Below are 17345 nucleotides of genomic sequence, written 5' to 3' on the forward strand. Positions count from 1 at the left end.
GTTGCTGTAAGGGTGTGCTGATGTGAGGGCTCCCACCCCCAGGTGTCACATGGGGTGATCTGGGAGCCACACACACACACTGGGCTTTGGGCTCACCCAAGAAATCCAGCTGTAACCAGCTTATTTGCAGCATTTTGTCACTGAAAATAATGAAATGGATATAAATCACATCCTCCCTTTCCTTCTCTTTCTTCTTGCTGCCCATTCAAATAAGCCCCTTGTCCACAGCATTGTGCCAGCCCTGCAGAGGCAGCTGCTGAGGCAAGGTAACACTTCTCTCTCCCAGATACACATCAGGAGTAGGGCATCCTCCAAAGATACTCTGAGGAGTTAGACCTGATCTGCTTGGTGTTTCTAGTTCCTAGCAGTGATCCCATACTCCTGGTGTTTGTAAGTGAATACCACGTGCAGCACCCTGACAGTTACAGTGATTCAAAACCAACTGAGACAAACAAATGGCAAGCATGGAAAAAGCAAGTGATGCTTTTGTTTCTGTACTGGTGGCCCTGAGCCAGTGTGTGGTGCTGGATGTTGCCTGATGCTGAGCTTCCAGGCACCATTTGGCCTTAAGAAAATAGAAAACAATATTAGCCCAGCAGTTCCTAGGAGAATCATAACCCTCACAATTCCAGAGCTGTCCTGTACAGTGAGCACTTCTGAGCCCAGCCAGTGGGGATAATTCACCTCCCCCTGGTTTGCTGGCTTTAAGCTACCAGCTGGCCAGTGCAGAGAGGCTCAAATTGCAGCTGCCTTCACCCTCTGTAGCTGTCAAGATAAACAGATGACTTTGGTTTGCAGCAATGGAACGTTGAATATATATTTTCAAAAATGCAATTTCTTTGGAAATTTCAATGAAACATGCTTTCCCATAAGTGTGGCTTTGCATGTGGATGTGTGAATACACACACATTTTCATATAATTACTTTTTTTTAGTAGGTCTTTTTAAAAATAATTTTAATTCCTTCAATTTTTGTGCATTGCGTCCCCCTTGTATAACATTTAGTATCACTTTCAGTTTATAACTTCTCTTGAGAGAGGAGCCACAAGCCACAAATAGCCAATTGTCTGCTTGCAGCAGCCTTTTACAAAGGGACTGACAGAGCTGAACTGGACATGGTCTGTCTGTCCTGCTGTCACTGCTGCAGTAACCATAATTGTCGTGTGGGTAACATGAAGTCAGAGGCAATTTATCTTATAAAACCTTAGTGCAACTTTCATCACAGAGCACAGCATCTGCCCATTAGCTCAGTTTCTGTTTTCAGCCAAGACTGTGACACATTCAAAGGCATTGTATGAAGTGTGTGAATGTTTACTCCTTTGGATCTTTCTTAAATTACAACCTTTAAGTACATTGAATAATTGAAAGAACTGGGAGAAACCTCTTGTGTTAGTGCCACTTCCTCCATTCCACACTTTTTCAAACTCAAACTGGCCAGCTGAAGTTTTTTAACTCCTTGGCTTTCCCATAAGAGCCCTTGCTGGAATTGTGTGTATCCAAATGGTGAAGGGGAGGCTGCAGTGGTACCCAAACTGCTGTTCCCACCTCCCAGTGATGCAGATGTGCTGGAAATCCCACAGACATGAGGGAAGAGGAAATTTCAGCTTCTCTCAGTGCTTCCCAGCCACACTGCCCTGTCTTCTGCTGCCATGTCTGCACGAGGGTGTCCCCAGAGGTTAACTTCCAAACTGTAAAAGAATGGAGGAGAATGGGAATGGGGATGAGTTCTTACAAACTGACCATGCTACCTTCTCCATGGATTTCCTGCAAAGCATCTTGGAAAGTGCTGATAATCTTTCTCAAGTCCTAATGCTGGCCACAGGTTTCCCCCCAGGGCTCCACATCAGCGTGAGCCCTCTCTCCCTTTTCCATGTCATTTCCTTCCCTCTTTGAACCGTGGTTCCTAGAGGAGGGAAGGGAGCAGGGTGGGGAAGCAACTCCTCCACCCAGGGCTGCCAGGAACCAGTGATCAGTCCTGGCTGTGTGTCTTTCCCTCAGCACCACATTTTGCCAATCTGTACAATAAAATGTGTGAAAGACACTTGCAAAAATAGCGGAGAAGTTCATTTCCTCCTCCTTCCTCATCACTCAACAGCTCTATAACTCCAGCCTGAGCTTTCACCAGTCCCAGCCCTGGTGTTCAAAAGCTCCAGCCCCAGCTCTGGCTGTCCTCTGCCCTCCCACTGCAAACCAAGCCCAGAGTAAGAGCCTGGTGTAATGAGTAACCCAGAGGAGATTCATTGGGACCAACACCAGGAAAATTACTTGATTTCTCTGCTTACACAATTCAGAGTATTCATCATTTTGCCAGTTCTAAAACTGAGTAACTTTGGCAAATACCAGCCAGTCTCAGTTCCTTAGAGGAGACAAAAGACTTTACCATTAATATTTCCAGAGCCAGCTATATTTTTAGACAATGGAGGCTAGGACTGCATTGTGTGGGTTTCTGTATGTGTATAAATCTAACATTCTGGATACCCATGCTTTTTAAAAAATGTAATCAGTATCTAAAAATAAATGCACCTTATTAAATACTTAAAATTCCTATCCTTCCCTCAAGAGACCATGCATGACTGGCATTGAAGCTGGGTCACTGCAACCAAAAGAAATGAACAATTCTGATCAGCAGACCTGATTGCATCAGTGAGCTGGTGGAGCTGGGAAGATTGTACCAAAATTGGGATGTTCAGATCTGGGTTTTGTTTCACCAGTTAATGACAGATATAGAATCTGGGATCCAGTTTAGGTAGACTTCATCTGTGTTAGATGCAAATTTAGGTGCCTCTTTGGTGTAAATCTGAGTAAACCTCATGCACAAGTGCTGGGGGAAACAGTCTCACCCACCTCCTTCATTCTGGCCCAGGAGGGAACAGCAGTGGCCCTGTATTTGTGCGAGGAATGCAGGGATATATACGGCTCTCCAGCGGCTGCCGTTAATGCCAAGGTCAGCCCCAGCTGACACCGCGCCTGGGGACGTGGGGGAAGGGATGGCTGTGCTCTGCGGCCAAGCCACAAGATGTCAGGAGACTGCTGTGCTGGGCTGAGCCGTGCTGGGCTGAGCCGTGCTGTGCTGGGCTGTGCTGTGCTGGGCTGTGCTGTGCTGTGCTGGGCTGGGCTGGGCTGGGCTGGGCTGTGCTGGGCTGTGCTGAGCTGTGCTGAGCTGTGCTGAGCTGTGCTGAGCTGTGCTACAGCTATGCTAACACTGAGCTGTGCTGTGCTGAGCTGGGCTGTGCTGGGCTGTGCTGGGCTCTGCTGAGCTGTGCTACAGCTATGCTAACACTGAGCAGCGCTGTGCTGAGCTGTGCTGTGCCAATATTGAGCTGAGCTGTGCTGTGCTTTGTGGTGCTGAGCTGCACCGTTGCAGAGCCTGGCAAGGCATTCTGCACTGGGGCCTGGGAGCAGCCTGGAAGCTGCTGCCATAATTTTTCAGCCCTCTGCGCTATTCTGCATCCTAACCATGCCACTCTGCTTCTTGATGAAAAGATGTGAGCAAGAAAATGAGGAATTTCTCCCTTTTCATGACTTTTCCCAAGTCCCTATTTTACAGCTTGCCAACTCCCTTGCTGTATATCTGCAGGTTCCTCTCTTATATTTCACTTTACATGGTTAATTGTGTTTGTATTCTCCACAGGGTTCCTGGCATTTACAGCACACTGTGAGGTCACTGATTTGCCACTGTGTTTTCAGAAACCTGCCTCACCATCCCCATGTAAAACTGAAAACGAGAGGAAAGTGAGAAAGCAGCAGTTTGCAGGAAGCTCAGGATGAAAGGGTAAACAAGATCTTACACAGAACCGTGCCTGGGCTTGCATCCAAACACAGTGTGCTACAGCTTTAATATAAAGGGATGGCTGTAAGATGCATTTCATTCTTGCTGCATGCACTCTGCTAGTGAATACTCTGATCACCAGACACTAACTGTGTGTTGTGCACAAATCCTGCTGGTGGAATAAATCCTCTTCCCACAATTACAGTACACCCTGCACCAGTTTTTGCATGTCAAGCAGCCAGAGCACAGCCATGTGTGTTTCTAAAGCAGCAATGGCAAATCCATGAGGTCCAGTTCCAGCAGGTGGTATTTGGGGTGTGCACAATTGCTGGGAAATTTCATCCAATTTAATTTCTTTAAAATAGTCCTTCAGGTCCAGTCTGGTTCCTAATGACTATCTACCTCATGGATTGATAGAACACTGTACAAGAGACTCCCATTTTGTTGCCATTGTCAGATCAATCCCCAATGGGGTCCTGCTTCATCCCTCTCCCTCCCACACCAATACACTGCCACTTGCCTATACTTGCAGAATGAAACTCTTTTATGGAGAAGTCATTTTTCCAAGTGCAAAGTTGCCACACACTGAGGATACATGTGGCTGAGGTCTGCACAATTCACAAATTAAACTGGAAATTTCAGGGCCCAGTTTTTTATTATTCTTTTAATATCCTTGCTTTGGCTGTCAGTTCTGGACTAGCAGGAATCCCATCCTGTTCAACACCTTATTTTACTTCTGTATCCAAGTTGCTGAGTTTCTGCATAATAAATGGATACAGTAGCCCCCTTTTTGATATTAAGTGGCATCTGCACACCCAGGTCTTGGGTGTCAAGCTAAGAACTAATAAAATCAGAAGACACCAGAAAAAAAAAAAAAAAAAAGAATACCAACATTATTAGGGGGATAGCTCATTTGGCAAAGTGACATGGAGAAATATAACACACTCAGTGTGTCATGGTCCAGTTTCAAGAAGATTCAGTGCCATGGGTGTTGAGGCAGAATGCAGAAATGGGTGCTAGATACAATACACAGGTACCATCATACACACAGGTTGTTTGCACACATTAAACATTGAAATGTTCCGTTTGGAAGTGACTGGAAGTTTTCAATCCACAGATTTGGAGTTGCTGCATGAAATGACATGAAATCCACCAGGTTCCTGTTCACATAAAAAAAACCAAACCATGGACAAATGGCACTTCGTCTTTCTGGCAGTGTCAGCAGGCCGGACAAGGTTTAAGCAGGTAAGAGAGTGGAACACAGGCTCTGTGGCTGCCCCTGCTAGAACTGATTTGAAGAGAATTATGATTCTTTCTGAACAAACTGCAGCCCTGTCCTGTCCCCTCCATGCCCACCCTCTCCATCAGGCCTGCAGCTCATTAGTGGGGCAGCACAGGATCCCTGCATTGTCAACTGCATTTGGCACCTTGGAACCAGAAAATGTCCTCATTCAGCTCTGTCAGCCCAGTGCCCAGCTAACAAGTCAGTCATGAAAAGGAGTGCAGTGGGTGCTTTTGGAAACAGTGTGGGGTGAGAGGAGGCAGGAAGCTAATGAGTACTGAACACTGAATGCAACTGAAGAAGGAAGATGTTCACAGGTAGGACCCCATAACCCTGTAAACCAAGTTCTCTGTCCAAGCTTCTACTGTAGCTGTGCATTTGACATTGAGCACTGATGTGTAAGAATGAGCACAAGCTCTGCAAGGCAAGGCTGCAAATCCTGAGCTCCTGTGCAATGGCTCTTACCCTGCATTTCATACCATCATCATCATCAAGTAATCATATTTTAATGAGGGAGTAGAACATGCTAATTGTTTTTCTTCTGCTATTCTACATGACTGCAAATTAAAGGGACACCAGGGAAGCAAGAATGACAGCCCTGTGTTTTAGGATGGTGCACACTTGCTCAATGCAGCTTCAGTGTTTTGTCACAGCCACTTCACCTGTACAATGTGCTTTGTAGCCTATGGCTCATAACAAAATAAATGGATTGCTTTTGTCTTTGTGGCACCAGATTGGTGAGGAAAATACTCATGGATTTGGTTGCTTAAAGTGAGGAAGTTATGGCATTTTCATTTTATCTTAACAGCACATTTCCTGAGGCTATCTGAGAAAAGCAGCTAGATACCAACTACACTCTCATATTTTAAAAAGAATTGCAAGAAAGTGAAAGTAATTCTAAGAGGAGTTGCTAGGTACAATTCTGGTGTATAAGTAATAGAAATTTGTCTTATGTTATAAGTGAAATATTTGGTTCTGTAAATTCTGACTCCTGTTTCAACAGGTCTACAACTGATATTCTGGGACACATTTTAGCATCTTCCAACAAAAACTGCTAAGAGTTTGGTAAATCCTGACAATTAAATAAATTCTTGTATTTCAACTAAGACCTTCCTTCCATGCTCTGAGTCCTCACCACACCTCAGGCACTGCAGCACCTTCCTGTCATGGCTCTCTGGTGCTTGCTGAGCTCTTAAAAAACAGATTCCAGCTTGAAGCAAAATTTCTGTTGACTGGTAATTGGTCACCTGGACATGGTGGTGGTACCTTGTCTGAACAGCAAAATGAGGGCTGGCTGCTTGCAGGGCTGCAAGCAAGTAAAAAAAAATAACAATAATTTCTGTGATATTTATTTTTATGTCCAGGATAAGACAAGGGAAAGAGGCAGCAGGGGTTTTTTTGAAAAAAACTTCCCTGTAAATATTGGCAATTATTAAAAAAAAAAAATTCTTATCACCTGTAAAACCTTGCTGTCATATATGATATTAACATTTGAACAAGTGAATTTTCACACTGCACAGAATGATTTAGCACTTTCTTACTTTCTGGGAAAGTTTTTTAGCAAAGCCAGCAGGCTGGGGCTGAGTACTGGCATGATGGATCTTTTTGGAAATAACTGTTAAAGGAAACTGTGTTCTGCAAGTCCAACCCTTTTACAGGGGAACAAGGACAGCAATGTGTGAGCACTGCTGCGTGTTCTAGTGTGGTTTTGTGCCTCGTGTTGGAGGAAAAAACAAGTCGATGGTGGCACAATTTGTAAAGCAATTACTGCTCCTGGAATTGATAGTCTGGCACTGCTAACTGGGTCTAAAGGAATCAGGTGTTTGATGGCAGCATTCCCCAAACTAGGACAGACAGCAAATTAAGTGCTGTCCTGAACAGCAAAGAAAACATGACATTTTTTTTGCTCTAAATTAGCAACACTGTAGTTTTTATTTGGACTTCAGAGGCTTACATAGAGACCAAAGCATAGAGAGTGTGCTGCTCTGTGGTCAGTTTAAATTTTAAAAAAAGTAATAATGTTAGATTGAAAAGAAAACAAAAAGTCACTGAATTTGCTCTTGCATGGAAAAGACCACAAACTCTGGGAGCTCACTGTGCCATGTGACCAAGGTTCCCTGCCCATGGATGGTGGATTATCATCAAAGCTATTTGGGTACATGCACATGACCTCACAAAAATGTGCACTAGCAAAAATATACTTTTTCTCAAGCCTAAAAGGGAACAAAATTTTTCATAAAAGAGACCTAAGACTTGTTCTTGTGCTAGTGATTGGATTAGGTAATGACTAATTAGGTGAGGTCATCACTTTCTATGTCATATATATACAGTATTTATGGAGAATTTACTCATTCTAATTAACGGAGTAGAAATAGTTTCTTGACAAACTTCATTTTCCTGAAACTAAGAGCCTTGAATTTGTTCCACTTTTGATCTTTCTTTGGTGGCTATGTTTGCTTTACATTAAAATAACTTCTAACATTCCCATTAAGGATAATCCCTCCAGCAGCCACAGTATGACATTTCTATATTAATCTTTTAAGCATTTTAGAAAAGCAAGGTTTCATGTTTTAATAATCACAGTGTTTTTCTCTGAGGAGTTGTAAAAATTTATGGGGCTTTTCTATCCTATTTGACTTCTACATCTTTAGAGTTTGGTGCTAATGGCCCATTCAGCCTGCTTACTCTTTGACTCCTTCTTTATTTCTTTTTCATCTTCTTACAAAAGAAAAATTGCTTCCGTGCCTTACGCTGTTGCAGATGCTGTTCAAGTGGTAAGTAATTTCAGTTCAACTGGCTGAAAAACCTCAGTTCACCCTCATCTCAGAATCACTTGGGGGTCTCCAATGTAGACACGTGCATACAAATCCTTTAATTCATAATTAAGAACAAAATGTAGCCAGTTGTTTAAAGCAGAAAGAGCAGCAACATCAATATAAATACACACATTTTTAACAGTTTATTGGCTTAGTTCATTCTTGCTGTTTTAGCAGAAAAACAAAAGATAAAGTTAAATAATAGATGAACTACATTAATTGTAATTATAAGATGACCATAAGCATCTTATAATTATGCTCCAGTGCCCCAGAAGCATTTCTGTCCCATATTACTCAGACTTTGTTCTATGCAGAGCCAGGCAAGACATTGCAACTAATAAAAATCCAGCCATGCCATCACAGTAACAAAACAAGCAAATTCCTCACTGTGTCACTGAGATCTCTCTCACTGCTCTTGCCTTCACTTCCTGAAAGCCAAAAATTCTGGGCCCTTTTGGATAAAGCAATTTCCGAAGAAGAGAGAAAACATGCCTGCCTAAAGTCAAGATTGCCTCTGGTGATTTCCATTGCTAAAATCCCTGCAGAAAAGGAGCTGTAGCATCTCAATTAGGCAAGTCTCAAAGCATTTGTGGTTACAGAGAATAAAACAATATTCTCAGTTCCAATACAAGTGGAGACACTTAGTGAGATCAATTTCTTGGGAGATGTTGCACTTGATTTGCTCAGGCAGCAAACTGTCAGAAACAGGAGCTCACTGTTTTACTGAAGCCACCTTGGCTGCCCCATAGAGAACCAAGGGGGTCAAAAAGGGCTGAGAGGATAAAGAACAGAGCAGTCAGCAGCACATCAGAATGCTTGATAATGGAGCAGACAGGAGTTTCAGGGGCTGGGAACACCCACCGAGGAGAGTGTAGTAACTACAGAGGAGTGGGAAAATGTCGTTTCTATTGCATATTCAAGGCAGTAATTGAAGAGATAAGTGCCAAAAGATCTGCAGCATCCAGAAATTGTCAGAGTTGTCTTGCTACAGGTTCCTCAGTGATCTTATCCTGAGTGTTTCATAACAGATGGAAAGATAGCTGGAATGCATGTTTAAGAATAGACAAGGAAAAAGCAACTCTGTGTTGTCCCAGAAGACTCCAGCCCTGCTCTAAACCAGCAGGGGCATGGTGGCAGCTCAGCCAGCACAGCAGCATCAGCCCTGCTCAGTGCCCCGGCAGCCAGCAGGCAGATGGGTCTCCCTCAGCACACTCTGTGATTTACTGCACACACACAAAGCTGCAGTAACTTGAGCGCCTCTGGGTGATTTATAGAGGCGTGGGCTGCTCATCTAAGCAGAGGAGTGGGATGCAGAAATGCTTGTACTCTAACCAGTTTCCGATGTGGAATCCTGCAGTCCAAGGCAGGCCAGGTTGTTTCTCAGCCTCTGTGCAAGTTCCCAAATCTCAAAGTAAAGCCCAAGACTTTTTAGATGTGCTGTTAAAGGCTCCAGGAGAAGGGAAAGAACTTGCAGAAGGGCAAGTTCCAGGACTGTTCCAGTCCTTTTTCTCCTGTGTATCCAGCTCTCCCGTAATCCAGCCCCTAAGACTGGGTGAGTACCTGCTGTGCATGAAGGTGCAGTGATTTCCTTCAGGAGACTCTGGGAGAGCCAGTGCAGTGTATCTGTTGTGTAGGATGCAAAGGGCAGGGTTGCTATTGTTCATTGGTTTCACAACCACACAATTCTGGTCCTTCATCACATCAGAATCTTCCTTCAGCTCTTGTTTGTCTGAGCACTTGGAACAAATATTTACTCCTTTGTTTCTTTATTTGTACAATTATGAGTGCAACATTTCTTGCTCTGCATCCTTTTCCAGTGTTTGTAAAGCCACTGAAAAATGCTACATTTTTACTGACAAGGTATTTTTCAGCAAATAGTGCTGATGATGTCTATTGTTTTACTCTGTGTCAAGGCTGATCTTCAGTGCACATTTTAGATAAGTAGACTGTTACTTAGCAAATGTTACACCAAGGAGTGGGGTCAGTATTATGGATTAGAACATTGAATTTGTCACCAGAATTTAAGCAAAAGTTGAAAATATTTTCCTCTGATTCAGCCCAGAGTCCTGCTAGGAACTCTCTTAGCCTGTGAGCACCATATGGGTGGTACTGGCTGGCCACTCTGGTGTCTTTTGTGTTCCCAGTCAATGGTATCTGCAGTTGCCTGTCCCTGCACCATCCTGTCACCCATCACTGGTTAGAGCAGGCTAAAAGCTGCTGCAAATGATGCACTGGCCCAAGGGCAAAAGAAGAGCACCACGAATTCCACCTTTAACTGGGTTTCTAATACGTTGCCTTTTAACTTGCATTGTCCTTAAACTAAAACAAGAATACTGCTGGAGATTTTTGCCTCCAAGAGAAACAGAAAGAAAAAAACCAATGCAAATACTAAAAAGAGGGAGCAGCAGAGAGGTGGTGAGCAGAGAGCTCCCCATTCCCCATTCCCATGCATAACCTCTGAACTAATATTGGACATCTGTAAAAAGCACCACTCAGCCCTTGGTGCTGATAGAGCCAACAATGAAACGAAAAGTGTCCCAAACATTCATAACCAGCCCTCTGTCTGTCCCTGAAAGAACCCCAATCTCGTGTTCTTTGTCCCCTGAACTATAGTCACCTTGCATTACACGGTGGGAAATGACTGGCCAGCCTTTCCATTGCCGCTGGCACTGAGCACAGCAGATGAATATGAACTGACCAATGGTGTTTATAACCTTCTTTAACAATGTCAGCCAGTGGGCTGGAGTCTCTCTCCCTTTCACCCATATCATTCCAGTGGCTTCAGTGCAGTAATTTTAGACTTAGCCCAGCACCAGTGAAGTCAGACTCAAATGGAAAACTGCTTTTAGGACAGAAAAATCCAACCACACTTTTGAAGAGTAAAAAGAATGAGAAGAATCAGAACCCTGAGTCAGAGGTATTACAAACAGTGAATTTCTTTGCTTGGCAGCCCAGATGTACCCATGAAAACAGCACAGTGTATACTTACAGTGAGAGGGTCTGGCCTCTGAAGCAGATCCCCTTGCCAGCATTAAGCAAAATGCTTCCTCCCTGTATATTTTTATGAACACTTGAAAAATCACAGTAAATACAGTTCATATGGGTAACAAACATGAAAATGTATCTCTGGTGCTAGAGAGCCTTTTATCTTGGGTCACCAGTGCCCTGCTGGCACTGTAACATATTTATTTTTTAGCATTCAGTGACCTTTGATATCAGTAACTACTGAGGCTGCCAATCTGCCCATGGGCTCTTCTATGCCAGTCTTTATCTGCTTTGTGTGCTGGGCAGTCTGGAACTGAACTCTGCCTGTTTGTGAAGAGGTGGGCAGGGGAGGGAGCAAACCCTCTGGGGACTCTGCCCTGTCCGTGTGTGCCTGCATGTTCTGTGTGTGCCTGAGTGGGTGGCACTGGTTCTGAGGCCCCTGACACTCAGTTAATGCACACCAATGTCTGTGTGCATCTATTCAAGGGCTCTGCAGTTTCTTTCTCTTGACAATATGAGGAGTGGTGTTTGCATGGCTGTTGGATTTAAAGAGCAGCCTTCAGCTGGGTTACAACATGCCCAGTATTCTGGTGTCCACTTTGGATGGAAAAGAGTCTTTTTGTAGTTCTTGTGATTATCTTCTCTGCCATGCTAATTAAAAACACTGCTGTGACCTGTCCAAAACCAGAGTGCTCCCTGGGTTTGTACTTTACCCTGGGCAGTGCCAGCTTTTGGGGAGTTTGTACTGCCCAGTTGCTCTACTACAGTTCCATTTTTTTCAGCTAAATTCCCAGGTGAAGAGGCACATGTCATCCTGATCCACCCATGAGGACATGGCTCACGTTCATCTAGAACATGTTCTCACTCACTGAGAAAATGCCAAGCTAGGAGAGAGGAAAAGGTGCTTTTTAGTTAGACCTCCACCAACTAAATCAAGCTAAAATTATGTCTGCCCTTTGCTTAAGTGCCACTGCTTGAGAAGCAATCTCATTACGTGTGGTAACACGTAAGCTTAAAAGCATTCAGCTAAAACCAATCCTTCTGCTGTCCCCTGGCCACCAACTGGCAACACAGCTCCACACTGACACCACTCTGGCAACCTGTAGAGTTTGCCCTCTATTTCATTTTGCTTCCATAAGCACAGCTATTATTGGAACTGCTTACTTGACCATATTGCATGCTTTACCTCCATCTGACAATAATTCATTCTTCCAGCTTGCAACATTAATTACTTATGCATACTGTACACACTGCCTCCCTGAGTACATACACATGAAGAAAGCAAAAAGATTTCATGTACAGCTGAATTTGGTGGTGGTTTTCCTACTATTTTTACTGAATGTGAGGACAAGAAGAGATTTCTGTGACCTGAAAGTCATCACCAGAAATACTCAGAAATGCAGCATGTCAACAAATACTGGCTGGCTCTGTGGGTTATTACAGAAAATACAAAATATACCTCTGTGTTTCTATGCTTCCCAATAAAGAATAGAAGGAAAACTTCACTTAAATATGTATTTATGGATGGGTGTGTGTACACACACATATATGTACTTATATGTAAACAAAAACTCAAACCAAACAAAACAAACAAAACCCTCCACAAAAACAAACAAAGAAACAAAACCTCCACAAAAACGTGACCATGAAAAAGCTGGTCAAAAACATGACCAGCAATACACATGTTCTTGATGGTTAACCCTTTCCTATCTGTAACATTAGAAAGATAAGACTGGAAGACATCCTGGCACATCACAAATTCCCAGCCACCAGCAGCAAGGTGTTGTACATGCCTCACACCAGGGTCAGTATCTGCAGGGCACAGTTTTCAGCTCTCTCTTCCTGTTGGAAAGCTCAAGCCTGTTATGATTACATGGAGCATCCTGACAGACTGATGCCTGTGTGAACACGTGTGACAAGATCCTGCAGCAGTCAGGAGGGTCCAGCAGTGCCCTGTGCAATGGCAGCAGTGCTGCAAGAATCTTGCCTAGGACCACATTTGTCATTTCTCTCACTGCCTCGTGCACTGATGGCTCAGAGGGATCCACTGACAAACTAATATAGAGATTTGTTTCCTTTTTTAAATACTGCAGTCAGTTTTCTTCCTTAAAGAGAATCTGCTTTTCTTTATCCTTCTGCATAGTTAATAGAGATACTGACATATGCACATAACAGTCCCTCTTATCCTAAATCAAGAACCCAAAAGAGGCAGGATAGCCCTCCCCTCTCAGGGAATCTTCCTCTTTTCAGTGCCTGCAGAAGAAGCCCTGGATTAGATTAGCTTGAAGAAGATGCTTAATTTTCAATTGTTAATACTGAAGTGCATCCCAAATGTATGTTTGTTTTTGTATGGAACTGCATCCCATTTCCATCACTTTCACCATCTTCCAGCTCACCAGCCACAAAACTCTGATGCTGTTAATGATGGTGCCTCTTGACTCTTTCATCAGAACATTTCTTTGCCATTCTCCATCTTAAATGACAATAGATCATTAGAGTGAATATTAAACAAGTTCAATCTCCAATTACTAGAAATCTCTATCCCAATAGCAATCTATTGGCATCTCTCCTTCAGTATAAACTTTTACACATTTTACTGCTCTTGTACTAATCCCCATCTTCTCCATCTTAATGAATAACTTCCCATGTGGCATCATAGCAAATGCTTGAATAAAATCCATATAGATTAGATCTACTGCATTTCCCCTTGCTTAGACAATCAGGTATCTCTGCAAAGATAAAGTGTCCAGGACACTCTGCAAAACCAACATCGTGGTTGCATTTTATCCTGTTTATCTTCTCTTGCCATCTTTAAAATATATGTATATATATTAAACATGTTAAATATATTTTTCTTCAAAACTCTTCTGAAAGTCTGAGGTGGTTTCAAAACCACTGAACTCAGTGGCTTCTTAGAAAGCTTTCTAATCCTTTTAAAAAGAAAAGTGTTATATCTACTATTTCCAAATCATGCAAGAACAACCTCCAGCTCAAAGATTTATTTCAAATACTAGTTCCTTTGGAGTTCTGGAATGAAAATTACTGGCCTCCTTCACTTGAAAATGTTAAGATATTTTAGATTTGCTTTCACTTTTCTTGTGATAACTTCCATTGTCTTCCCCTCATTCCAACTAATCATGTTGGTTTCACTCCCTTCTTCAAACCCACTGTTTCTCTTAAAAGCTATGGCAAAACTTCATTTAGATCTTGGGTACAAAAATATTTTTAATCTTTTCCTTGTCCACTCTTCAAAATAGCACCAGTTCTTTTCTTGTTCCCTGTTTATACATGGCTGAAGAAAGGTTTTTTTCTGTTTTAATCTTTGACATCTATTTGAGACATTTTCAGCAAATCTCTCTTTACTCTGAACACTCACAGGTGCTGAGTTTGTTCACCACTTGTTTCTCTTACTCTTATTACTCTCCCACAGCCCAGTGGAGTGATGCTGTTGCACAGATATATTAACTAGCAGAGTAGACACAGTTTAATGCAGATGTTTTGGAGATAGGTACAGAGTGAACATATCTGCAATGAAATTCACAGGCCAACAGAAATCAAAGATCTTGTTATAATGGAAGGAGTGTTTTTATCTGATTAGAGTTGCAAAACCCCTTGCCTCAGCCCTGCCTATGCCAGAACATCTCACAAAAAGCTTCAGCTTCCAGCAACAAAAAGAGTGCAAGTTTCTTCCCTTCCAAGGAAATGAAAACTTCTGTCAGAATGAACAGAGGCAGAAGGGGACAAAACAGTGCCTTGTACAAGCACTAAACCACTGGCCCAGATTTTCAAACTGCTGCCTTCTGCTGTGGTTTTTGTTTGTTTGTTTGTTTTTGTTATTGGGTTCTAAGCTCATGATTTTGAGCAGAACGCTCACAAGGCAAAACAGTGCAGAGCTGAGGGAACCTGTGACCAGCCACAGCATAAACTAGCTCTGAAATGGGGACCTTTGTGGCAATTTTTTATACTAAGGATTCAGGTTACATTTACTGTTTCTTGATTTTGCTTTTCCAAATTTATTTCCAAAAATATTTTCTTTCCCTTTTCAGATGCAGAAAAATTACTTCTCAAATTTGTGTTCTATCAAGTTCTGCATTAGTAAAACCAGGAACAGATAGGATAAATTAAGATATAATTACACAAAGGTCATAATGTAATGCTCTGTGCATCATCCACTGACTGCAGAAATAGCAGAGTGGAGAACCCAACTAATCCAGTGAATGATGAAGGAGCTTTTCTGAGGATGTACACTCAAGCGCAACACACTTGCAGATAAGAGAGAAAAGATTTTCCAGACCTATCTTAGCATAAAATTGGAATATCCTCCATGGGCACTTGTGAGTCTGTTGGACAAAACTTCCCAGCCACATATGTCTGACTGTAGAAGAATATTTCTATGGAGGGGACAGTGAAATAATTTTTTCAATTCATGAGCTATCCCCAGCTGTTCTGATGCTTTCAAGCACAGTTTCCTGGGTCATGGCAATGCCTTACACGATGCCTCTCTCAGATCCAGACCGACATTCTGGCCCTCAGCATTTTCGTGGAGCTGTCAGGAGTACTCCACTGCAGAGACAAGGTGTAGTGTTTACACTACAGAGTGTAAACCTCTGCTAGGAAACTTTGTCTCAATTTATGTTTAGACGTAAATCATTATCTATTCTTGAGAAGCAGGCTGGTTACCCCTTGCTTTAACCTTGCTTTCAGACATAAGCCCTAAACCGGCATTCTCTGCCCTGTATATTTTGCTTCGTTCCTTGAATTGTAGTTTTTTGCTTTTCATGTGAGCTTTTCTGCCCTGCTCTACCCATGGGTTCGCTACTGTAAACAACAGTTTGCCTGCTAGATGGCACTGGCCATCCACCAGCGCTGGGACTGAAGGCAGGTGGCACTGAAGAGCCGTAAGGGCACAGGGCCACCCTTTGGTCGTTATTCTGTTTACTTTCTGCAATGGCATTTTCTTTGCTCAGATGACTTCACTCCTCACACACAGCACTCGCTTGCCACCACAATAATTCTATCCATGCTCTCTTCCTGTTCTAGGATGAGTATAAACTTGCTGTTAGCGCTGCTACAAAGGGCTGGAGCTGCTTCTGGACCCATCAGTTTGTTGAAAACTGAAATGAAACCAAAGCCCTAAAGCTCCTCTGGGTTTCAGTCACTGACTTGAGTCTAAATATTTTGCAAACAATAACTTATTGGGGGTTGATACAATTAATTAAACTTGTCTGCTTGAAAACAGCATTACAGAGCTATTGTGAATAGATACTAAGGACTAAGATACAAGAATGGTGTACAATCTGCTTGTTCTTTGGATTCTGTTCTAAATTCCTTGTGTATTGTTAATTTGTTTGCCATAGCTACCTTGGATGTGCTGCATTCAATGTATTCATCAACACAGCAAGGAGAAACTTGAAGCTTTCAACTGTGTCTGCAGAGCACCCAGCACAATTCACTACTGCCATCCTCTCCATGCTCTTTTCAGTAAAGTGCTAAAAACCTCAGAGTCAAACAAAACTAGAAAACAAAGTTAATGACAAGTGTCCAGCTTCAAAATATTCACAAGCCCACATCATCATCCAGAACATGCCCATTGTGCCACAGTGTCTGCAAGCAGAGTGCCACCATCACCCTTCTAATCCAGCCTTTCATCTGAGCATGCAGCTCTCTGCACCTGAGCAACCCGTTTGCTTCTCACACACAGGGGCACGTTTTACCAGTGCCAGATGTGCCCACAGTGGGTGTGATTTCTCAGAACTTGAGGGTGTACCCTCTGTTTGGATGGCAAATTCCCTGGCTGTGGTTGCTTGGAGACATTACAGGTATCATGGTATCTGCCTTGCGTGCCTGAAGATGTTTTCCAGGTAGGTGTGGCCATACTTCAACTTGGCTCATCAGATTCTCCACAGATGTCCCTGGTTCTAGTGACAGTGCCAGGTCTAACTTTCTCATTAGTTCTTTTCCAACCTTATAATTATCACTTATATATGAAGCTGAATGCAGTGTTGTATCATACCATATCATTTCCAGGTGCCAGACACCTAATTTCTATCCTTTTTTTTGTCTCCTCTCTACTGAAAATGTGTCCATTTCTCAGTTTGCAGAGGGATGCTGCAAACTGATCATTCCCAAACCTAGAGAGGATCCAAATACAAGTAAAGATTTTTAGACTAAACCTTGTGGTCACATTTTAGGATGTTTCTGTCCATCTTCCCAACTTTCTTTCTCCCTTTCACTCTCAAAAGTTAACACCTGCCTAGCAAAGTTGGCAGACAGGCTGAAACGCTTGTGCCTCAAGCCATTCCTGTGAAAAACCTGGCACCTTTGTTCAAATGTCTGATGAAAGCAGGTTTGAACAAAGATTTTGGTTTGTGAACTGGCAGGGGCACAGATTGTGCTGGGGTGGAAAACTGCAGCGGAAGGAAGGAAGATGAGGGCAGATGGTGGCATTGTTGAGGTCTGGAAATGCCACACAAAGATTCACAAAAGTGGGTCTT

General features: G+C 42.9%; 1 long non-coding RNA gene across 1 annotated transcript; it reads left to right on the top strand.

Annotated features, from left to right (window-relative positions):
• The first annotated feature begins 3212 nt into the window (after positions 1-3212).
• On the top strand, positions 3213-8009 carry LOC141731157 (uncharacterized). The gene is made up of 3 exons (XR_012583096.1): positions 3213-3771; positions 4886-5013; positions 7779-8009. It is a non-coding gene; the product is annotated as an uncharacterized LOC141731157 (long non-coding RNA).
• The last annotated feature ends 9336 nt before the right edge of the window (positions 8010-17345 follow it).

The sequence above is a fragment of the Zonotrichia albicollis genome, chromosome 18 (assembly GCF_047830755.1).
Source record: "Zonotrichia albicollis isolate bZonAlb1 chromosome 18, bZonAlb1.hap1, whole genome shotgun sequence".
NCBI lineage: Eukaryota > Metazoa > Chordata > Aves > Passeriformes > Passerellidae > Zonotrichia > Zonotrichia albicollis.